This window comes from Solanum pennellii, chromosome 9 (assembly GCF_001406875.1).
Source record: "Solanum pennellii chromosome 9, SPENNV200".
Taxonomy (NCBI): domain Eukaryota; kingdom Viridiplantae; phylum Streptophyta; class Magnoliopsida; order Solanales; family Solanaceae; genus Solanum; species Solanum pennellii.
This window is the reverse complement of record NC_028645.1, coordinates 10,685,754-10,711,388: the sequence shown is the minus strand read 5'-3', so window position 1 is coordinate 10,711,388 and position 25,635 is coordinate 10,685,754. Positions and strand designations below refer to the sequence as shown.

Here is a 25,635-nt window from a genome sequence, read left to right as displayed (position 1 = left end):
TAAAGTCCATGACGTTCAAAAGGTTTGCCTTGAAACAACCATATCTCTTAGAATATAAAGAGCTAAATGAGCCATTACCTATGAAATTAAAGGTATTTGAATCCTCTTTCCAACTCCTCTAATTTCGCATAAATCTAGTTTTCGAATAGAAAGTTATGACCATTTTGTGAATATTATAGTGCAGTTCCGTTTTGGCCGCGGGAAAATAGTAATTAAGGTAATTTTCCTCTCATTTTCCACTAGGAAAACCTAAATAAAATGGATTTCACAAGTCCTATAAAGCCCTAAATAGTCCTAATTCCATCTTTAAATTCATCATTCTCTTCTCTCTCAAATCCTAGGAAAAAACCTCAAGAAAAAAATCAAAGTATAAGACTCCATTCAAGAAAATTCAAGATTTATCAAGATTCTTTAAATAAGGGTAAGATTGAAGCTATGGTTGAAGTTCTTCATTGATTTCTTCACCAAATTTCAGTGGATTCTTCATCTAATAAAGGTATGGTGATCCTTCATCTCTAAGTAACCTTTCACTTGGAGAGTTAATCTCGAAGTTTTCAAAGAAGTTTCATGATCAAATTTCTTCTTCTTCAATCTAGCCATGGGTTCTTTCTTAAATTGATTTCAAAAGCACATATGAATATGTTGATGATTATATACTGATTTAGACGTGATTTTCAATCCAATTGCATGATGAACCCTTGCTCTTTCACAAACTCAAATTTAGCCTACGTATGGATTTATGATCTTCATCTTATGCTTATCGATTGGTGATTCAATTATGTTAATTGGCTTATGTCTACTGTATCGAATATATAATGATGGTGAATTTTTGATGAATGATCCAATTGGATCAATGTATGAAGAATTGAACATGACTAGCTTATGCCTCTATGTGATCACTGTAACATGGATCTTTATATGTATAAAAGTGGAATTTTATTATGTTAAGATGCTTGTAGCTACTGCCTTAGTTTAATACCATTGTTTAATTGTGGATACAAATCTTGTATGATCAAAGTAAAGAAGACTTGGTTTAAATTGATCTAGGTTCTTCTAGTCTATCAAGTAGTAACTTGTGATCTTGCCATTGGGATGGTTGTTATATGACTTGATAATGGTTAATTGTCCTTATCTACTGCCTATATGTATAATGTGATGATAATTACGTATAATTGATCTAATATGAATAGATAATCATTGAATTGATAAAGATTGATTTAGATTTTTCTAGTCTATAAAGTAAATGTTGTAATGTATATGACCTGATCTAAATGTTAGGGTAGATGAAGCATGATTTTGTTTGAGTAATGATCTATTTAGATACTGCGCTGCATATATATTGTTGATAAATTGTTATTGATTATCTATGCAAGTGAATTGGGTTAAAGATCTATGTTCTTCTACTTTCTAGTATATATGTGATATATAGTATTAAATTGTAATATGATCTTGTAGCGACTTGTACATGGTTTCTTGTATGATTATGGTACTTTAGCTACTGCCTATACTTGAATTGTTGATGAAAGTGTAGTAATGGTCAATGATGACCAAAGGCTAAAGTATTGGTAAGAATTGCTCTACTCTTCTCCTTCTCTATCTCTCTATAGTAATGTTGATGAAGCCTTGTATGACATTGTATGGTATGATCCACTTATGGTGGCGGTGTTTACCTTATTGTCATTATATATGCGTTTACCATGGCCTTGAAGGCAAATTTATGAATATATGAATGTGTAGTTAGGAAGATCACCTGATGTGTAACTTATGCCTAGTCTTATACTCTAGTTGTGAATATAGGTTATGTTACTATTGTCATGAGCATGTAAATGTTTAGGTTAATATCATGTGTAGGTGCTGCCATTAATGAAGTGTTAAGGATTGATGACCCTTGCCCATGTACCCCTACGTGAGTGAGTAAATATCTAAGGTTAGGATTCTTGAATGTAATGTGAAGATCTTCTTGCCTCCTATGCTAAATTGTGTTGTGTGGTGTATGCTTGGTTGTGCATTGTGGTCATAAGAAGGTGGCTGCATCAAGGAGTTATTGATAGCCATTATGTGATCATGTTAACCAATGTACACACAAGCTCACATATTATGCATGTTTACATTGTAGTAAAGGGTCATGGTGTCTAATGAAAGGTTGATCTCATATTCACTAGATGTCTACTACTATGAATAAAAGGTAAATGTATACGAAGTATGATATGTGTTTCTTTAACTAAGATTACTTGATAGGTGTACTAGTATGGGAAAGGGTATGGGACCTTGTCTACGCATTGCACATATGTACCTTGATAGGATAGTTCCTAGGTTTGGTTTCTATGTACATGAAAGTGAATGTATGAACATGTTATGAATGTGTTTTACATGCTATGATGTGAAGTATGTGGTACGATGAAGTATGATTATACCGAGTGTCTAAATGTGTTTATATGAAAGCATGGCTTATATAGTTACACTTGTACACTTGTGCATGAATGAAGTAAAGTATGAATATGTGTGGTCTAAAGGTTTTATGTGAAAAGTTTGCTCACATGTATACACACACACATGAATGATGATCTAGTCAATAAAGGGGATCTTTAAAGGTGTTCTGAAGAGTATTTTAAAACTAGATAAGTGATTACATATTCTATGTCCACGTGAAAGGTGTTCTCACATGATATAGGTTGATGAAAGGATTTCTCATCTATAACCTATGAGCTAAGAATATGGGGAGTAAATCCCCTAAAACCTATGTTTAATAAATTAATGTAATAAAAACTTTTAATAAAGGGAACTTAGCTTAGAACCGAGTGAACTTGAAGTGAGGGGTGTCCCTTCCCAATGGAGGAAGGTAGGTCACCATAATCCTTATGAGGGGGATAGCCTCATGACCCAAAAAAGGTGTTAGAGAGATGTTTCCATGATGCCTCCAAGTTCCATAACTATGTTGCCCCATAGGATCTAGCAATTGATATCACCTAAATGCTAGCATGATACTCATGTCTTACCTTGGCAATTAAGACACCCTCCTTTGGTGTGAGGGGATGACACCAAATTCCATGGTTGGCTTACATGGTCTTATTGTCGGTTAAGACTATAGTTTCCCTAAAGTAAAATGGACAATGGATGTAAAGTAAGGACCCTAAATAGGATAATTTAAGGGTAGTTTCTTAGTGTAGGTGGGGGTATGAGACTTCACCTATGCATTGCACAAGTGACACTTGAGAGAAATCCTAGGAAGGTGTTCTAATGCATGTGTCGATGTTTATGGTTCTCTTGCATGACATTGTGTTAGTTTTTACTTGATGAGATGATATGTATGACATGAATTTCTAATATGACTATGTGACTAAGGCCCTATATTGAAGTGTATGTTGGTTGCCTATAGTATTATATTTGGTACATGAAGTATATGTTAAGTATTGTGGTCTCATGATAGGTCTACTAAGTATGTGTGAGGTTATGGGGCTTCACATGTACATTGCACTAGTAGATTTAGATTGGGATTATGAGTAAGGTTTTATAAGTAACCTATATAAAGCAAAATAAGTATATAGTCATAATGACAAGAGTTTACTGTAATGTTCTTATGTCTTGGACTAAGTGTGTCCTTCATTTATTGTACTTCTACGAGGGTATGTGTTGACTTATATAAGTTGTATGAATGATTCATTGTGGACTTAAGGTGATGCACTGCACCAAGTATCATTAGAGGGTTACTTGGGAGATTATGAAGTTAAAAGAAATATGTTCATTGTTAAGGAAAAATGCTTACTGTAAAAAGGAAAGAGCTCACTGTAAAGTGACCTCAAATGTTCCTTAAATTCTATATGTGATTTTATATGATGTTTGACCCTTGAATATGTCTATATGAAGTATGTAAATGATATAAATGCTATGGTATAAAGGTTTTATTAAGATTTATTCGAAAAGGCATGAAGTGTGATTTCAAGAAAATGTCCCTTTTAAATGCAGGTTTTTGCATGGTTGTCATACTTAGTGTATTCTTGTACTAACTCCATTCTTCTCTACTTTTTACACAAAGTGTAGGTTATGGATGCTTAAAGGATGTGTTAAGTGGTGAATGGCTTGATAAATGATTCCCAAGCTCAAGGAAAGGAATCCTTAAGTCCAAGGATTCATAATATCATGTCTTTACTGTAAAGTTTTTGAATATTTCACTTATGTATTATGTTGTAAGGGTCGTGTCCCTAAAGTACTCTTATGTTGTTGAGTCTAGNATGTTCTAGCATATGATGTGCTAAGAAAGTTTTAAATTTTCCGCTAAATTTACCTATGACAATGAGTTGAATGATAACTATGGGCTTATATAAGTCCTCTGAGAGGTCACGTACTCCATGTTACTTATAGGGGGTGCTCCCTGGATGTGACAACTTGTGCTTACAAGTGTGACTATATTTTGTTATTATCGTAATTGTGAATGTGCGTTTCTGTGACCATTGGTAGGATCGGGTACCACGCTTGATACATATATTTGGTTGTTTCCTGTACTATGCCTGATACATGTATTCCATTTGCTTATACAAGCATGATATAGGTTAACATGGTTGGCTATGGTACCACGCTATGTACATGTTGATTTATGGTTGGCTCATACCATGCCTGGTACATATTTGATTTTACCCTTTTTTATTGGTTACTTGAGTAGATCATGCTTGTTTGTAGGCGTGCAAGACATTCTTCAAGTAATTCTTAAATTAGCGTATGAATAAAAGTCTTGTTATATTGCTGACTTGGTTGATGTTGTTGTCCTGTCTTTACTATGTTTTAGGAAAGTGTGTACATTCGTATTTTTGGAGCTAGCTGATGATCTTATGGGTATACTGTGGTTTTTGTGTACTGATATTGCACTTGATCTTTCTTTAAGGAGTACAATACATATTCAGGCGGCTGCTATGCGACCTCAACTGTGAATCCCACACAGTCCGAATTCAAGGGTGAGATACTTCTTCCAGGTTGGCACAGATTCATCTTGCTTTTTTAGTCAATTTCCAGACTTAGACCTCACTCGTTTTCATTAAGATTAAGACGTATGAATTTGAATAAACATATGAATATTTATGTGTGCATTAAAATTTAAATGTTCAGATTCGAATACATATCTGAATATAAGATGTTGTCTCTAGATTTAAACACTGAATAATTAAGAAGATTTGTTTTCAATACCTAAATTTGCACATGAGATTATATTATATATCAATATAAAGTTATTGTAACATGGGTTTTTCTAGAATTCAACATAAATATCATCTCATAAGAAATCATATCACGAATAAAATTGTTTCATAGCTTGATGTTATGAAACTCGAAGGCGCTGGAAAGAGTAAATAGAGATCTTTAATTCAATAGGTCACAATCCACCTAATTCATTTTTTACTGAAAGAAATGATCATTTGAAGTTTAGCCTAAACTCTAAGTATGATAAGTCCCCTTAACGGATGACGTTATGGTCAATGTGGAGCTCCATGGACATTTTAGGCAGTTGAGGAGTCAATATTTGCCCTGTTTTGGGGGTGATAAAGTACTATATTTAGTTATTAGCTTGATTTTGTGGTTGTTTGCAATGTTTATGCACTTACACACATGATTAGTAATTTTAGGAACTCTCGGAGAAAGTGGAGTTGGAACGAAGAAAGAAGGAACAAAGACATATGTGCAAATGTCTAAGTATGGAAACACCTAGGCGAGGCAAGCCGTGCCAAGTCCTTATACACATAGCTATTGTAGAGGCGCACTAGCAGGCGCGCCATACAGCGCCAAGGCTAGACGCTCGGAGGAGGTTCCTAGGCACGATGGTGGCGTGCCGCATCATGCAACACCTGAGTACTAGATGTGCTAGGTGCGATAGAGGTGCACCGCCCAAACCCAATTCCGACTTTTCCAAGTTTTATATATTAAATAGGAGTTCTAATTTGAGTAGTATTTGTTCTTAACTTTACCTAGTACTATAAATAGATCCTAGGGCTGCCATGATTAAGGTTCGACTTTCGTTTAGTTTGAAGGGAAGGATTCAAGATTGTAATCCACTTAAATCTTCTAATTATTTGGATTTGTTTACAAATAATTTTCTTTTTGTTGATTACTAAGAGAATGAGTATCTAAACGCCCTAGTTATGGGGATGTAGCTTTGAACGATTCTTAATTATTAGAGGTTTCATAAATTAATCTTTAGTTGTCAATTCAAATTACTTTGATATTGTTGTTTTACTATTTTATGCTTACACATCATAAAATAAACCTACTGCCTAATCTTGAATTGAACACATGAGAGACTAGATAAAGTAGAGAATTTTGAGAGATCGGTCCACCCATTAAATTGAGGAGAATAGTGTTCATGAGTGACGCTCGAAAGAAGAACACCTTACTTGGTTACAAAATAGGATGAAATATAAATGGTCTCCAGTTAGTTTATTTATCCCGCTCAATGATGTAGTTAGATAGCTAGCTGGGGTAGGCAACGAGGTGTGTAACCCGCATGATACTGTCAACCCTATAAACCAGTGATTTGATAACTGAAGTTAGTTCGAAGCCGATAATATGATGCCTGACATTCATTATATGTTGCAACTCTGGAATTGATTTTATCTTGCTTAAACATTATATCGAAGTCGTTCGTCCTTGTTTATTTTAATTTGTGGATATTATTCGTAGTTAAACATAAATCGTCATCTCTTGAAGTAGTTACTTTTCTATTTATTGTGGAATTAATACGAATATAAGTTGATCATACGTCCCTTGGGAACGATAACTCATTTCTAAAAGAAACTATATTACTTGCGTGTATACTGGGGAGCAACAACAATTGTGGCAGTTGACCAGTGACTTTGGGGGTGAAACCTCACTTAAAGGCTGACGAATTGACTTCAAGAAAGGCTTCATGGGCCTTCATGAGTACCACGACCCGTTTAGTGGGTGTTGAAGATGCTTAACCCGATAGGTTTTCACTCAGACAAGCATAGCTTTTCAAACCAGGCTCAAAATTAGGCAAACTTGGTGATTTCTAAAAGAGGACTCAAATACCTTTAATTTGACACTTGTGGACCACCTAAATCATTTTGTGCTGAATGATATAATTGTTTGATTGACCCAAACCATAAAATCTTTCAAGTATCTTTCAAGAACCACTTCAAGCTCGTGTGAAGCTCCACGGACTGTCCAGTGGTCCGTGGTACTTCACAATAGCTATGGTTGTTTTGTGTCCCCTTCACAAGACAATTCATGGTCTGTGTGGAGCTTCACAAACCGTTTAGTATTTTGTGGTCTTTCACCTTTTGGTGGGCGCACAACCATGAGCAAGGTGACGGGTCGTGGTCCTCTTCACTACATGTGGACCCCTTAGTGGTTTGCCCTTCTCTCTTGTTCAATCTTAGTTCTCATTTTGGAGGTGTTACAAAAACCATGCTTTTGTTAAAATGGTAGTAAAATCAATGCATTTGTTGGGATCGTACTACAAAACATGTGAAAGTGTTCCAATATAATGCATGATATAACTAGTATCAAAATAATAATATCTAAACAACCTTTATACACAAGCAACTATTACCTTGCTTCCAGAGCATATAAAACGAAGTTGGCATCAAAGTAGTCCTCAATTAAGGCCTTGGCCCCAATAACATTCCAATATTATAAAAATAATAGCATAATAAGACACTACACTGGAAACGAATGGACTTATGAAGGATCAAACAACAAAAAATTCTGGTGCTTTAGCCCTAGCGTGCTGATGTGGTCACCCTCTCCCTTGGTTGGGGCTCTACCCGCAGGCTGATACGCTCAAATTATACTTCCCTAAAGAAGTATAAGCAGTCGTATCAACAAAAGAACCCAAGTGTTAGGTTGGGGTCGATCCCACGAGGAAAATGTTTTGGACTTAACTTCAATCTACAATTACGTCTATTTAGTCAAGTCCTTTCTGAAAAACAATTAATTAAAGGGGGGGGGGGTGTTTGTGTAACAAAAATATTTAAATATTTTTAAGTAAGAATAATAGCAAGTTTATAAATTCGGTGTTTATCAAGTGATGAGAGAAATTAAGGTGTAAGTGTTCCCCATAGGTTCATAATATGGTAATCCTACCTATAGCAATTCTTTCTTAGTGTCTTGCATGCAAAATGGTAAGTTATGTATCCCTAATTCCTTGGTCTGGCAACTAGAGAATTTCACTCCGTACCTTGGTCCGGCTACGTGTGTCTACTTTACTAAACCTTACTTTTACCGCATATTAAGCATCATATTCAATGTATGGCTAAGTCACTACTTTGCACCAACTGAAACTAGCCTATTAGACAGTGTATACTAAATCTATGTTGATTCATTTCCTATCAACTACTTCCTTGGTCTTGCAAGTAGAAATAGGGCAAGTTCTAACGCGTGCACTCGTTAAAAAGACTTCTAAACGAAAGAATTATCAATACATGCAAGAACCTATTCTAGAATTATTACTTAGCTAGTTTTACCTTGTTAATTACCCATGGTTCCCACAACCCTAGTTGTGGATTTAGTTACCCATGCTTAGAAATACACAATTCATAGTTATTAAACAAGAATTCATGTACTTAATTTGACCGGTTTGAAGAAAATCTGGAAATAACCCTTGAATTAAAGAAAATATCTTGAGAATTGATTCCGAAAACTTGAAGTAATTCCCAAAATCCAAAGTTCAACTTCCAATAACAAGAGTATGAAAAATAACAAAAAATCAAACCCCCAAAACGAGGGTTTTAACACTATTTATAATAATCAAGTCCTAAATAAAAAGGGGTTCTAAATAAGGATCATCTGTCCCAAAATGCATCTTCAGTCAACAACCCAACTGACGGTCTGTCGATGAAACAATGAACCGTCGACTGCTTCCGTCGGTCCACACTTAACTTTTTCTTTAGCCTTCACTTTTGCATCCTCTCTGTTACAATCGATGGACCAACAACATGGTCCATCTTCTAACTTACGGTCCGTCTATGCCTCCGTCCTTCCATACTTAGTGATATCTTCAAGTCGAGTACTAGGACTACTTTCTGTTAGAAATGACGATTTTCCAGGACGGTCCGTCGATCAGTCGACGGACCATCAATCCTTCCGTAGCCCCACACTTGGTCAGATTTCCCCGAGTTGCTTCCAAATGCTTGAACTTCCAGTTGATGATCACCACCTACGGATCGTCGATGGCTTCGTATGCCATCACTTTTGCACTGATTTCAGCAGTCTTCTGCATATCCGTTTTAGACAGCTTTCCTGCAAACACAGATAAAAATATATTAAATTTACTACAAAAAGGCCTTAAACACACACTAAACTTAGGAAAAAAACATTGAAAGTACTGTGAAACCACGGTACATCAACACCCTCAACTTAAATTCGTTGTTTCTCCTCAAGCGACGCACTATGACTCACCACAACACCTTCGTACAAAAGTATCCTCATTTAAGCTTTCGCAATCATATAGCTATCAAGCCCGATTATTTTCATTGCTTTCATACATGATATCACTTTTAGTCTCACTCATGTGGATCAGACCATGACACAGACTCACCACACCGACACCTCTACTCTTTTATCTCTCACAAAGGCACGAACTCTCCAATATTGCAACTAGTGTTCACACTTCAAAAGATATCCTCCTTTTTCACACGGTGGTTTCAAATATGAGTATGAGTATCATTATTAAACACTCACTCTCAGATCAACTTCACACCTAATTGATACTTGTCGCCATAGGCTTGCCCTTATTTTCACTGGTTTAAGTTCACCATATTAGACTCTTAGGATCACGATAGAACTTTCTTGGCTTGTAACGTAGGCTCAGGGTCAGTTATGGTACATATGGATGCATTTTAGTAACTTGTTGCCCTCATTGACATTACGACTTAGAGTCCTACCTCTTTTATTGTCCATTATGCCCTATTCTTCCCTTTCTTGTATTCTTTGCCTTATTTTCTCCTTTCTTCCTCCTTTTGTGAAAATGACTCTTCTTTTATTTTTATTATTATTTTTTTCACTTGATTTCAACTTTGTTTGAGTCACTTATGTTCTTCACTATTTCTTTTCTTTTTTCCTATCACATTATTTCTTTCAACCCCACTTTTCGGAACATTACTCATAATAGCCACTCTTAACTCTTGGCTTTGCCTTGAGTCGAGGTACACAATACCCAAGGTTTGGTCAGGTCCAAGACGAGATTGGTTTGCGCATTAGCGACCCTCAACTTATGCTTTAGGCCTAAGTTGAGGTGCACATGTCCAATGAGGGACCAGGGCCAACACATTATACCCAGAAAAGACGAGTTGGGTAGAAAAGAAAAGTCCATTGTAATCTCAAATCATTTGGATAAAAAAGGGATTAATTTCATTTGATTTTCTTTTATTTAGGCTAACGATTGGATAATTTGAACAAGGGCCTATGATCCTTTCCTAATTGTCTAAGACGGAGTACTTTTTGCAGGACTAACCGGGCCAGTTTTAGCTAGGTACCTACACTGGACTATTTAACTTTCCTCTCACTCTCTTAGCACCTCATTACCTTACTAGATTATTAGACACCTAGTTCGAGTGTTAGATTGAGGGTCATGCCATGGTGTATCTCTATGTCATGCTTAGAACCAACACATTGAACATTCAGTATGCCTAATCATGCAAGCATTCTCTTTAGAACGGGATATCATTGTATTTAGCCATCATGCTTCGGATTTCACATTCATACTTTATACAAGATACTAACATACCGATTCAATAGTAAAATAACTAGTCTCATGGGGCAAAAGAACACAGGCAAGAAAACCCCAAGAGAGGATCTTGAGTTGGGCTACTCAGACTTCACCCTAACACTCACTTTCCATTTACCCCACCCCCAACAAGAAAGCATGCAATTGTCCCAATGCATAAGAAATATAATAATAAGGTGGTAGGTAAAGCTAACCTGAGGTGCATAGCGTCGAAAATAAAAAAGCAGGCAATTTCGGTTGCCCAGAACCCGCTCCATCAGTAGAAGGGACACCATCTATAGTGTCCGCATCAATGTCTGCACCCTCAGTGGTGCTCCGCTCAACATCCTCAAGCCTGGAGCTAACACCCCAGCAGCCAACTTACAAGCTTTCATCTGCCGGGCCTCCTCATCTACCAAAGAGGCTCTCCTTGCGGCCTCCAACTCAGTGCGCTCCTTCTTCCTAGACCGAGCCTTATCACTCTCTGGCCGGTGCCTCTTGGCACACTCACGTGGCGGAGGCGGTGGTGCAACGGTGGTCTGGAGTAGTACACTAAGCACCGTATGCTCAAAAAGCTTCGCAGGTGTGTCCTCAAGCTCAGGTACCCGCACATCTTGAATGGCATCCACATCATCCCTCAGACTCGCCACAGCATCCTGGAGAGTAGTCAAATCAATAGTAGGGGCTGGCCGGGCGAGAACTCTCAACTCGAACGCATCAAGACGCTGGTGGACTGCCAGAATCTTCCTCTCAGTCTGCTGGGCAATCTTCTTATCAATACGATCCTCCACCTCTGCAATGGACCTCTGCATCCTAGGCTGGATATGATGCAGCAATATGGCCATCTGGGCCTCTAACTTCTGGACCCTATCAATCGGGACCAGTGTTGCTGATAGTGTAGATCGAGAGGAACTCCGGCTCTGATAGTGCCCCGGATAGACTCAACAGGGGTGGTGTTGATAGGCTCTAGTGTAGGCTGATCAACCCCTTGGTCTTTCTCAAGCGTGTCCGCCAAGTTCTCACCTAGCGGCTTCACCTCTACTCTGGCCCTCTATTGGGTGCCGCCTCATTGGCCTCATCCCGGATGAGACCAACGTCCACTGTTCTATTAGGAGTCTTGAGAACATCAATGTGCCAAATGGGCATTCCAGCAGACCTGCACAACTCAAAAATTATATTGGGAAAGGGGTAAGTGATCGAGGCCTTAAAGGCCCTCTCATGGATGACTGCCAGCAACAACCTCGGAAAATCAACCTCGAACCCCACAACCATAGCAGCAACCAAGACTGCTCTATCCCATGTAAGAATGTTGTCAGCGGTTGTGGGGGATAGGCAGTTGCGGACCAATAGCTAGATGAACTTGGCAGCAAATGTGATGTTGGCCTTCTTGATAAGGCCTCTGGGATGGAGCACCAGTTTGCACCCTCACGATCCACAGAAATGTGCTGGCTATCCACCTCTTGGTGGTCTCTCTCACGACCTTGTCTCGCTGGAAATGACCCTCCTTACTAAGTTTCCAATGGTAGTCGAACTCGGGAGTGAGAGAGTCCCTGGTGACATCTGTATCAGCACCGTATAAGAAACGCCAAATGGTGGGCAAAGAGATATCCACCCTGCGGCCACAGACTCGAACATGGGTAAGTTGTGCCTGTTTGGCGGGATTAGACCGCCTATCCAAAGAAGCCCAGAGAGTCGCTACGTAAGAAGCATAGAACTCTCGCATCAACTCCTCACTGTAGCATCCCACGCTCCTAGCCATGCAGTCGAGCCGATGGAGGGTAAACAGATCATGTATATCAAGGACCCTGTGGAGACTCCCTGTAAGAACCCGCCGCTCGACTATCAGAGTCTGAGTCATGACCCATTTATCATTGAGCAGCTTAGAATCCCTGTAAACCTGGTATTGGTCTTCTACGCACCACCTATTGGGCTGATCAGCAACCAGTGCAGGGACGTCGACCTGGGGTGATGGAGTAGAATCCACACTATCAGCCTCATCAGACGAGGCAGAGTGGGCAGGTATAGTAGGAACAGTGGCATCATGCGATCCTGAAGAGTGGGCCGACTAAGATCCAAAAACCTCCTCAAAACCAGACGCTACCTTAGAAACCGCGACAGACCCAGACGGTGTGCCGGTCAGTGTGCGCTCCTCATCAAACTAGGAGGTAGTGACTACGCTAGACGCCACATTCTTAGGCGTGCCCCGAGTGGTCCTAGCACCAGATGTCTGTGTATGGGTGCCTTGTAACACATATTCGGGATCAGTCCCATCGTCTGACGAACCAATCACCATCTAGCGTGAAGGGGTGACGGACTTGGATCATCTTCGAGAGTAGACAATATCGGGCTTGGGGCCATTCGTACCTACAAATGAGGGTTATTAGTTCCAGTATAATCATTTACACACTCGAAAGAAGCAATCACCAAAGTTGGAACACCCAAAACACAATGAAGTGCAGAATTGAACGACGGGCACTATCAACGGTCCGTCGATGGAAAGACGGTCCGTCGATAGGGTCTGTCGGTGGACACTTAGTACATTTCAGAAGTTATAAGTCCATAGTTGTTGCAGTTAGAAACGATGCATGTACAGGATGGCCCCTCAATAAATCGACGGACCATATACTCAGGTATCCACATATACTCAGGTATCCACATACTCAGGTATTGTCTCTGCCATGGGCGGCCAATCGCTGCTTTAATCCCCTCTTATTGGCTCGCAGCCTCAAGGGAGAATCGAACCCGTGACCTATGGCTCCTTTACATCCCTCCCAAGAAGATCGCCTCTTACCAATTGATCTGCAGCTCAATTGGTAAGAGGCGATCTCCTTGGAAGGGATGTAAAGGAGCCATAGGTCACGGGGTCGATTCTCCCCTGAGGCTGCGAGCCAATAAGAGGGGATTAAAAGAGCGAATGGCCGCCCATGGCAGAGACAATACCTGAGAATGTTGATCCCGAGGGGGTTGTCACATCGTGCATGAAGTTTTTCCTTTGATGAAGGACAAGTCCGATGATACTATATCACTATCTAAATAATTCGCAAAATCAGCGAACTATGGAATTAAGTCATGAGAAACAGCCAAAACAGGCTCATCAGGGAAAGTATCATCAATTTCAGCCTTTTCACCCAGCTCTCGCATAGCTTCATCCTCTAATCGGGACAAGTGATCGGCAACTTGATTTTCGGTCCCTTTTCTATCTTTCACTTCAAATTCAAATTCTTGCAACAGTAATACCCATCTAATCAACCTTGCTACGCATCCTTCTTTGCCATTAAATATCTCAAAGAAGAATGATCAATATGCACTATGACTCTCGTGCCAAGCAAATAGGAGCGAAATTTTAGGAGTTCTTGTTCAGTCACAGTATAATTATTTTGAGCTTCATTAAGGGCCTAATTGGCATATAAATGAGGTGAAGGATTTTATCCCATCTTTGTCCGAATACTACACCAAGAGCAACCCCACTAGCATCACACATCACCTCAAATGGTTTGCTCCAATCCGGGGAAATAATAATGGCCTTCAGATAGGATTCATCGAAATAAAATTTACACTCTTTATGAAGTAACTTGTACATAGGATGTTCAATTTTTGAAAAATCCTTGATAAACCTCCGGTAGAAGCCCGCATGCCCAAGAAAACTCCTCACACCTTTTACAGAGATGGGTAGTGGAAGTCTCTCTATCACCTCAACTTTGGCTCAATCAACCTTTATACCCTACTCTGAGATGCGATGGCCCAATATGATACCCTCTTTCACCATTAAGTGACATTTTTCCCAAGTTAGCATAAGGTTTCAATCTTCACACCTCTTGAGAACTTCGGCCAAGTGACTCAAACAATGATTAAACGAGTCATCAACAACAGAAAAATCAACCATACACACCTCAATGGTGTCCTCCACCATATCGGAGAATATAGATATCATACATCTTTGAAAAATAGCCAGTGCATTACACAACCCGATGGGCATCCTTTTGAACATGAAAGTTCCATAAGGACAAGTATAGGGGGTTTTCTCTTGATCTTCCAATGCAATAGAGATTTGGTTGTAACCCGAATATCCATCAAGAAAACAACACCACCCCTTTTCTGCAAGCTTATCCAACATCTGATCCATGAAGGGCATAGGAAAATGGTCCTTATCAGTCCATGCATTCAATTTCTAATAATCCATACACATCTCCATCCGGTCACCAGCCTCATTAGAACAAGCTCATTTTTCTCATTAGGGACCATAGTCATTCCCCATTTCTTAGGCACACACTGAACAGGGCATACCCAACTACTATCAGCGATCGGATATATGACTCCGGCATCCAACCACTTAATAATCTCCCTCTTCACTACCTCTTGCATAGGTGGATTTAACCGTCTTTGATGTTTTATACTTGTCTTATAACCGGGCATGAGTTGGATTTTGTGTGAACAAATACCAGGTGGAATCCCAATAATACCCGCAATATTCCAACCAATGGCTCATTTGAACCTCTTCAACACCTCTACAAGAAACTCCACTTGCTTCACTTTCAAATTCCGATGCAATGATTGCAGGAAAAGTGTCACCTTTTCCCAAGAAAACATACCTCAGATGAGGTGGAAGAGCCTTAAGCTCTAATTTTGGGGCCTCCTCAATAGATGGTTTCGCCGGTGGAGACTCACGATATTTCATATCTAAATCCAATTTCTTTGGTTTTAACCGAATATCACCTCGATCAAGTGCCACAACCATTGACCTATACTCTTCGATACAATCACTCTAAAAATTCATGATAACTACCGCTAGTGCCTCAACACCAAGACGCTCTTCTTTTTTTACCTCGGACGAACTCTCAACCTTGTAGGATATCATAGATACCGATTGAAGCTCACCGCTCTGCCTCTTGGACCTACAAATTTTTAAAGTCACTTATTCATTGTTCAACCGAAACTTCATCTACCCTTACTCCATATCAACCAAGGCACGACCGGTAGCAATGAACGGCCTCCCAAGAATAATAGGCACCTCAAAGTCCACCTCACAATCAAGAATCACTAAATCTGGTGGAAAAATAAATGACTCCACTTTCACTAGCACATCATGGAGTATCCCAATAGGCCTATTCACCGTTCGATCGGTCATTAGTAGCCTCATTACACTGGGCTTTGGGTCACCCAAACCTAACTTTTTGTAAATAGAGAGAGGCACGAGATTTATGCTTGCCCCAAGATCACATAATGCTTTAGCAAAGTGTAATAACCTGATTGTACATGGGATAGTGAAAGCACCCGTATCTTTTTTATTTTGCAGAAGAGACCTTGTAAAAATAGCACTAAAACATTGCATCTGATCATCGTCCTCAAAACTAAGCAATCTCTTCTTAGTGACCATATTTTTCATGAACTTGGCATGACCGGGGATTTGTTCAAGAGCTTCTATCAAAGGAACATTGATGGAAAGCTGTTTTAACATATTAATAAAACGTCGATATTTACCATCCTCGGTCTTTTTTACCAACCTTTGCGGGAATGGTAGAGGTGGTCTAGGACTGGGAGTCACCTTTTGGGGTAACTAAGCTTCTTTCCCCGATTTGTCTACTAACTCACCACTAACTTCCTCTACTACATCATCTCCTCTCATCTCATCTTCTATGCAAGACGGCATAGGTGGGTCAACGGTTTTCTTACCCCCTCGAGTAGTGACTGCCATACAATGTCCATTTTTCAGTTTTGGACGGTATTGCTAGGAAGAGTACCTGGTTGGTGTGGGTTCACAGTAGAAGACAATTGGGTCATTTGCAACTCAAGATGCTTGATTGAGATTGCATGTGCATCCACCTTTTGCCCAATATTCGCTAAATCACTTCTCAACTCTTTGGTGTGCTCATAACTAGCATCAAACCTCCTCATCATCTTCTGAAACATATCCTCAAATCGCGTCAAACTACCTCCACCATCTCTAGGAGCAACTTCCCGATTTTGAGGTGGAACATAGGGCTCACTCCGATCGTTTCTGTTACCATAGTTACCCGGTTGAAGTTGTTGTCGCGGTTGTAGTAGCCAACTCAAACATAGTGACCTTATCGGTTGTAATTCCCGTAGTTCTGACCTTGATTTCCTTGACCTTTGTGTGAATTCTCCTGATTGGAGCCTTGCACGTTCGGTCGGAAACCCCCCGTCTGCTCATTCACTGCATAAGAGTCTTCCTCATAGTAAAATTCATGTACCAGGTAGTATAATCAAATAATTCACCGCATTCACCTTCTCTGCACCCCCAACAACATGTTTTAATACTAACCCAAGCTCAGTTCTTATTTGAGACATCTCTTCACGAATCTCATCTGCGGCCGGGTTGTGTGTAGCTTGCTCTGCAAAGGTGTTTCTCCTAGTTTTTGACTTCCTAGTGCTCTAAGCCTTGTTGTTTCGAGAAATTTTCTCCAACTTTTCCGCGATCTCTACATAAGTGCACTCACCATAAGAACCACCCGCAATAGTATCGAGTACCGCCTTATTGTTATCATCTTGCCCCCTATAGAAGTACTCTTTCAATGATTCATCATCAATGCGGTGGTTTGGGACACTTCTCAGAAATAAGGTGAACCTATCCCAAGAACTACTTACCGACTCCCCTAGCAATGCCACAAAGTTGTTCATCCTATCTTTGTGAATAAGCTTTTTAGATCCGGGTAATACTTTCTTAGGAATACATCCCTCAACTGCTCCCACGTATAGATTGAATTATAAGGCAACTCAGTAAACCAAATTGCGGCCTCTCCCGTCAGTGAGAGAGGGAACACCCTTGGTCCAATGATATCCATGTCCAAGTCCGGCATCCCTACACAACTCTTGCACACCGAACTCAGTTTGGCGATGTGAGCATGTGGATCCTCAGATGGTAGCCCGAAAACAAACATCTAGGGGTGAGCATCTTCATCAAGCTACTAGTTACCACAATTGAATGACCTTGTGGTAGAGGAGGTAGGACAAGAGGTCCATCCGAATCGGTGATGTTAATATTGCCCCTATAATACTCTAGAGGGCATGGGTTGTCTCCTCAGATTGCCTTCATCAGGGTTTTCCACGATCACTTGGTTATGAGCATCAACCGGCGGAGGAAGTTGACGGTTGATCCAATCACCAATATTACCAGGATTGTATGGCTCATTCATTCTGCGGAGTGTACGGTTTAAAATTTCATCAAATGGAAGTACTGGTTCTCCTCGACTCTGTGTACTTGGCATACACTAGAGCTAGACCTGAATAACACAAAAATAAAGAAAAAAGTAAAATTAGGAAATTATTGACTAAAATTCAATAATTGTGCTTAAAGTTAATCTAAAAGCCACTTTTCCCAGTAGCGGCGCCAAAATCTAATACGCTCAAATTAAACTTCCCTAAATAAGTATAAGTGGTCGTATCAAGTAAAGAACCCAATTGTTAGGTTGGGGTCAATCCCACAAGGAAAATGGTTTAGACTTAACTTCAATCTATGATTACGTCTATTTAGTCAAGTCCTTTCCGAAAATAATTAATTAAAGGGGTTTTTGTGTAAAAAAAATATTTGATTATTACTAAGTAAGACTAATAGCAAGTTTATAACTTTGGTGTTTATCAAGTGATGAGAGAAACTAGGGTGTAAGTGTTCCCCAAAGGTTCATACTGTGGTAATCCTAGCTATACCAATTTTTTCTTAGTGTCTTGCATGCAAAGTGGTAAGTTATGTATCCCTAATTCCTTGGTGTGGCAACTAGAGAATTTATCTCCGTACATTGGTCCGGCTACGTGCGTCTACTTTACTAAACCTTACCTTTACCTCATATTAAGCATCATATTCAATGTATGGCTAAATTACTACTTTGCACCAATTGAAACTAGCCTATCAGATAGTGTATACTAAATCTATGTTGATAATTCTTTTCCTATCAACAACCTTTTTGGTCCGGCAAGTAGAAATAGGGCAAGTTCTAACGCGTGCACTCGTTAAAAAGACTTCTAAACGAAAGAATTATCAGTACATGCAAGAACCTATTCTAGAATTGTTATTTAGCTAGTTTTACCTTGTAAATTACCCATGGTTCCCACAACCCTAGTTGTGCATTTAGTTACCCATGGTTAGAAATACACAATTCATAGTTATTAAACAAGAATTCATGTACTTACTTTGACAGGTTTGAAGAAAATCCATAAATAACACTTAAATTAAAGAAAATATCTTGAGAATCGATTCCGGAAACTTAAAGTAATTCCAAAAATCCAAAGTTCAACTTTCAATAACAAGAGTATGAAAAATAACAAAATGTCTAACCCCCAAAACGAGGTTTTAACACTATTTATAATAATCAAGTCCTAAATAAAAAAGGGTTCTAAATGAGGAAAATTTTTCCCAAAACGCGTCTTCAGTCAACGACCCAACTGACGGTCCGTCGACTGCTTCTGTCAGTCCACACTTAACTTTTTCTTCAGCCTTCACTTTTGCATCCTCTCTGTTACAATCGACGGACCAACAGCACGGTTCATCGTCTCACTTACGATCCGTTGATGCCTCCGTCCTTCCATACTTAGTGATCTATTTAAGTTGGGTACTGGGACTACTCTCTATTAGAAACAACGATTTGTCAGGACGGCCCGTCGATCAGTCGACGGACCGTAGATCCTTCCGTAGCCCCACACTTGGTCAGATTTCCCTGAGTTGCTTCCAAATGCTTGAACCTCCAGTTGACGATCACCACCTACGGACCATCGATGGGTCAACGACCATCGATGGCTTCGTAGGTCATCACTTCTGCACTGATTTCAGCAGTCTTTTGCATTTTTGTTTTGGACAGCTCTCCTACAAACACAGATAAAAATATAATAAAATTACTACAAAAAGGCCTTAGACACACAGTAAACTTAAGGAAAAAGCACTGAAATTACCGAAAAATCATGGTACATCACAGGCCAGTGTGGATTACTTGTTGTCACCGAGTGACACGTACAGGCTATCCTGCGAAAGAATGAAACAAATGAGATCCCAAGAAACTAACAAGACACACACTGCACAAAAGCGATATAAAAGATAGAAAATTCCTAACAACACCCAGTAACCTCTTGAAGATAGGATACAAACATCTCCGCAAGACTCTACTAGGCATTTACTATGTACAAGTGAGACCAGTGAACATGAGTTTCTGATACCAACTTGTCACGACCTGATCTGTCGAGTCATGGTAACACCTAGTATAACCCACACCTACTATAACTCAGTAGCACATAAACCACATGTAACCTAGAACAATAAATAAGTATTGTAAGCATAGAAATACAGTGGAAGTGACAATTTAATAACAAAAATAAAAGAATATGTGAAAGTAACCCAATATATATCTACGAAAAACAACAACAACAACAACAACAACAACAACAACAACAACAACAACAATAATAATAATAATAATAATAATAATAATAAAAGATCCCTTTTATAACTTGGAACTCATAAGTACAAAGCTTCTGAAATAAGAGAGTACAAATCTCGAAAGTGGACCTAAAATACATGGCTTGTCTCAAAATACAAACAAAATACATATAGAGACGTAAGTCCAAGATTCCACGTGCTCACCCCTGCCGCTGATTTGAAGTTGCAATAGGATCGAATCCTAGAACTTGTAACTTATGATCGGACCTGCATCACAAAACAGATGCAAAATATAACATGAGAACCAAAACAACAGGTACTCAGTAGCCATCAAAGGCGATTGAGCAAGAGTAGTAAACACAATATGAAATTATAGAGTCTAAGCATTGACATGAGTTAAGAGCATAAAGCTAAAGGAATGCATGTGAATGTACTAAGAACCTAAAAAAAATAAGAACAACAAACTAAACCTAGCTGCCCCTCCCTCTCCCATAAACCCAAAAGATACACTCATATGCAAATTTTAGCCAAAACTTAAATGGAGCCCTATAAGCCTAGCAAGTAAATGGAAGAACTAGAACTATATCAAGAAATTTAAGACAATATCAGTACTTCTAATGCCTTCCACGGACTACAACCAAAATACAAGTAGCCAAGGATCCAATGAAGTTCCCAAGTCAGACCTTTAATCTAACCAAGGGGGAGTCACTCCTTGAATTTGCTCAAAAAGGATATTAGCTCGAATATCCTAGTCAAAAATCTAATCAAATCAAAGTAGATATGAAATAGGACTTTCCAGTCAGAAATCTAATTGGATCAAAGAGAAATATAAGAGAGGACGATGTCCGACTGAACATAAGGGCACATGAGAGCCTCAAGTAAAGAGTAATAATAAGGTGTACGTGCTTGGATTGTAGAAACAAACTCCAACAACCCCAAATGCCCTGACCAACACAACACCAGTTCAACCTTAGCATGAGATCATCCCAATTCATTAGGAACCCATTCCAACTCCTACTTCACAAGTGAATGCCAAATCTCTTATGTGCCAATACCCACATACATCCCGAGTCAATCACAAGGATAAGACGAAAGAAGAAAAATGAAAGATGAGATAAGTTGTAGCCTAAGTAAAGATTAATCTTTCATACCCAAGTCTGCTACCCACCAGTCTACAAGGAGCTAAGCCATGCGATATGACGTCTGGGAAAAGCTAAGGCCAAACAGGCCCAAATAACGGGAGTCTTTGACAATCATTAGTCTAAACCTAGAATAAGGCCAAACATGCTTCTAAAACAACACCAAAGGCATACCAAGCGATAAGGATGATCAAAATTAATAATTGAGATCCTTCTAATTCTGAAAAACCCGATAAATGCCTAAAACATGGACTCTTAGTAGTCTAGCATGATTAACTAGGTACCCACCCCAAATTCATTAAATCAACATGTTTCCACATTATCAATGTCAATTGAAGGAATGGTAAGTTGTAGCCTACCTTTAGTAATAATGTGTGTGCTTCAAATCACAACTTTAGAGCTTTTGTATTTCGAACAACCTTTGACCACTACCACACTATCAAGAATGGAAATAGAATTTTAATATGGTAATTAGACACTAAATTCATATACAACATAGACAAACCTAAATTTGAATCAGAATGGGAAATATGGTACCCACACAAGAAATTCTAAAATTGACTCTGCCAAAAGATCCTAATTACCTCCCCAATGTGTCTAATAACAGAACAAAATTTGGGGCTCTGAACGCAACAAATAACATCATACAACATAAAACACCATTAATGTAAAACATAATGGGCAGGCAGCCCCTTTGGAGTCTAAAACAACTCAAATTGAGACTCCTCGACAATCTCTTAACCCTCTAATTCATATTCTCAAGCTCCTAATTACACCAATCTTTGAATAACAAAATTTGGAGTCATACAACTCTCACAACTAAGTTGAAAAACTTTATATGAGAGATGATCGTGTCAGGTCTAAAGACTATTACAAGTGCCACAAAATCAGCCACAATTGCCACTAAAGAAGTTGGGTTAAGATAGGAGGGCCTCACTAGAATGATCCCTTGGCCGCCAAAGTAGAAGTTTCTTAGAGATGCTAGGGCCGTTTAAGCAACATAGCCTAAGATGGTCAAACTTGCTAAAACGAATAACTAACACCTAAAGTGGTGCCCGCTTAAGCAATTCAATCCCGCTAAAGCGAATTCTGCCTGGATGCCTAGTCTGTTAAAGAAGAGACCTGGACGCTAAACCGAAGGCCGATAAATTCAAAGCAAGGCCACTAAAGCGAGGGAACCAACATCAGGTACCCAAAAATTCAACTAAGCCCGCAAGCATCGCTTGGTTGCTCGAGATTTGTTCAAAACCTCATTCACACAACCAAGATATGTAAAGCCACAAAGTTTGACATTCCAAACTCTATAGAGTAGTCAAAACATACACGTAAGGTCATTTTGACAAAAAAAGGGTCCTATACCCAAGCTCCATTTTAAGCCAATGCTCATAAGGGGGCTCATAATTAGCCCTGAAGCCTCCAATCCACATGATTCTAGATCAAACTTGACATTTGGAGCTAAGAAAAATCTTATAGTTGCACTTTAAGGTCGTCTTTCTGAACTTTTGACCTAAGTCAACCATTCAAGTTTCAAAAGCTTTAGAATACATAAACTTGCACAAATTCAAAATGAACAACCAATTAGCCAAACGCTCAGTCTTAACAAGTCATAAAGTTCTTGAGGTCTTGATAAGAATGCTCTAAACGATGAGAATGAGATATTTACACCGAAATGACCTGGACAATTATTACAGTTAATAAATTAATACTATCAAGAACAAAAAAGTCTGAGGTTTTAAAATTATGCTTGTCAATTCACAATAGTCATGTCCATTATTATGAAAGATTCTTATTTTGAATGTTATAAAATAATGATTTAGTATGAGGAAATATGGAAAAACAAACAACCAACACCCACATACATATGTGTGTTCTCTTATGTCCAATGTTTCTTCCTTAATCGTGTCTAATTATGCTCTTGTTCATTCCTCTCACTCCCTAGGCCCATTAACGTTGATTTGAGGATGAGGGTTGGCTTACATACTAGTGTATTTTGGTAGATGTCATCATGACTTTAGTTTTTTATCATGACATGAAAAAACAAAAGTTGAAAGTTTTATTCATTCTAAAGAAAAAACATTCAAGAAGATCATCAATTAACTACATATTGTTTTACTAATTATTTATTAAATGAAAATATATATTTTACTTTGATACTATCGATTCTATTTATAGTAATTGAGTTGAATTCAAATCATTTCGTGTTCTATATCTAAGTGTATCCGATCCTTTCAAATTTATATTTATCCTTATAAATCAAAGAAGAAAAGTTGACACTCTTATTTGTAGGAAAAAAATTATATTTTGTAAAATTTTTAATAGTTTGAAATAGAAAATTCTTAGTTGTTAGCAGTAACTACTTAGTAATGAAACTAAATAAGGATGAATAATTTACTTAATTAGATTTTATCACGTTGAAGTATATGTAGTTTATGTATCCAACCTCATAATGTCAATCTTTAGTCAAAATATTCTTTAGTAGAAAAATAATTTAGTGTGATTTAAAAGCTAATTCTATCCACAAACAGATGTGATACCTTTTGTCCTTGAGAATCGGCTGGGTATAGCAGGAAAGAGTTTGAATAAGAGAAATTGGCCACCACCACCCCTGTAATATATAGTCGGATTGCTAACTACACACTCATACTTTATGGAGGTCCTATTACCCCCCCTGAATTTTATATAACTGAAATTATTACCTCCTTAAATGCTTACGTGGCAAAGTGTGTGTATTTAAGTCTCTTTGAGAGACTGAGCTGCCAAACCAATATTATAATTTTGTTTTAAATATGTCTTTTCAATAAATATATTTATATTATCTTATTTTTTGTTCTTATTTGTGTTCTTTCTCCTGCATAACAATATAAATCAACTTTCTTCATCTTTCAGCATCTCTAAGCCATTGTTGTCACCACCATCTCCACCGAGCTTATCATTATTGATTTCAAACAAATTTTCAAACTCATATAACACTCTTGCAAAACCAATCAACCTTAATTAGTTGTAGATAAATTTACATATCCATATCACCCAAAATACTTCATATCTGATTTGAGAAAAATCAGATATAACAAAAAAAATTTATATAATATATTTATTTACTTTATGAATTCTTTGGGTACAAAGTGCACATTCTCTTACATATAATTTTCAATGTATACAAAAGTGCACATTTTACAGATGGACACATTTTGACTAAAACCATTTGACAACACTGTACTTAATCTCTCCATGGAGTCCAAGGATTCTTGATCATTCCCCCAGATCCGTTGACCGATTAAATGTTTGTATCTTTACCGTATTTGGGAGGCAACACTAGAAACAAAGGAATGGGGCACACCAATTTTCTTCTTTCTTGTCTTTTTAGAAGTAGCATCTTAGAGTATCTAGGTTTACTTCAAATTCAATTATTTTTGCTAATAGATACCTTAATTATCTATCTCAAATCTCAATCAATCAACTACATATCAGAAATTGTCGCTATGAATCTCGTTAATTCATTAATCGTCGGTGAATCGGGATTTTCCTCTTCGAAATTATCAATGATGACGTGGAAGACATCATAGGAACCTCCTCCTCATATTCCCCGAGAGCTTTGGTGACCTCCATTAATGACAATATTCTATCCTATTCATCCTCTTTTCCCTATTCCTTTCACTTGTTTAATTTGTTTTTTAGGTTTTCAAAACAATGTCCAAATATCTCAGAACCAAATCTGCAATCATCATTCACCTATTTTTCTCAGAGACTCAGTTCATTATTCACCTATCTTCTTCAAAGATTTCGTTTTGATAAACTTATGGTGTTCTAGTAATGATGAAAATGGTGAAAGTGCTTTGGTGATTGAAGGGATGGGTGAAATATAAAAGAAAAGGGTAAAGAAATATAAAAATAATGAAAATAAATATATTTAATGAATTTTCCACGTGTCAAATGCGTGAAATTCACATGCTACCAATGATTTGATTTTGAGTTTTTAAGGGTATAATTATTTTATTTCTAGTTGGAAATGAATACTACCATTACAATTTAAACATTTTGCCTCTACTTAAAACTCTACGATTATAATTCCTCTCCTCCATTAACTAATATGGATTCCAAATGTAAGAACCTTAAGAAATTGATCGTAATTCCATCTACTAGCCCTGATGACCGTCAACAATGCATCAATGCAGTAAATGATGCCAACAAAGTGTCGAGGCTCCCTCATTTGGACCAAACAAAGAAATTCTCGTTCTCATACAGGAAAAAAAGTGGTTGAAGACCAGATCCATCGAGCTCGAACTGTAGGTATGGAATTGGGTTCAACACAAGTTGAAGAGAAGTGGCATTCTTTTTCATTCTACTGTAAAAGACAAGGGGTGAATCATGGACCTGATTCAATTCCAAAAGAGATGTTGTAATAGAAAGATTAA

The 25,635-nt window shown here is 38.3% G+C and overlaps 1 pseudogene; it reads right to left on the bottom strand.

The window, feature by feature from the left end:
- Positions 1-9,157: 9,157 nt before the first annotated feature.
- On the bottom strand, positions 9,158-11,550 carry LOC114074011 (annotated as a pseudogene).
- Between the last annotated feature and the right edge of the window lie 14,085 nt (positions 11,551-25,635).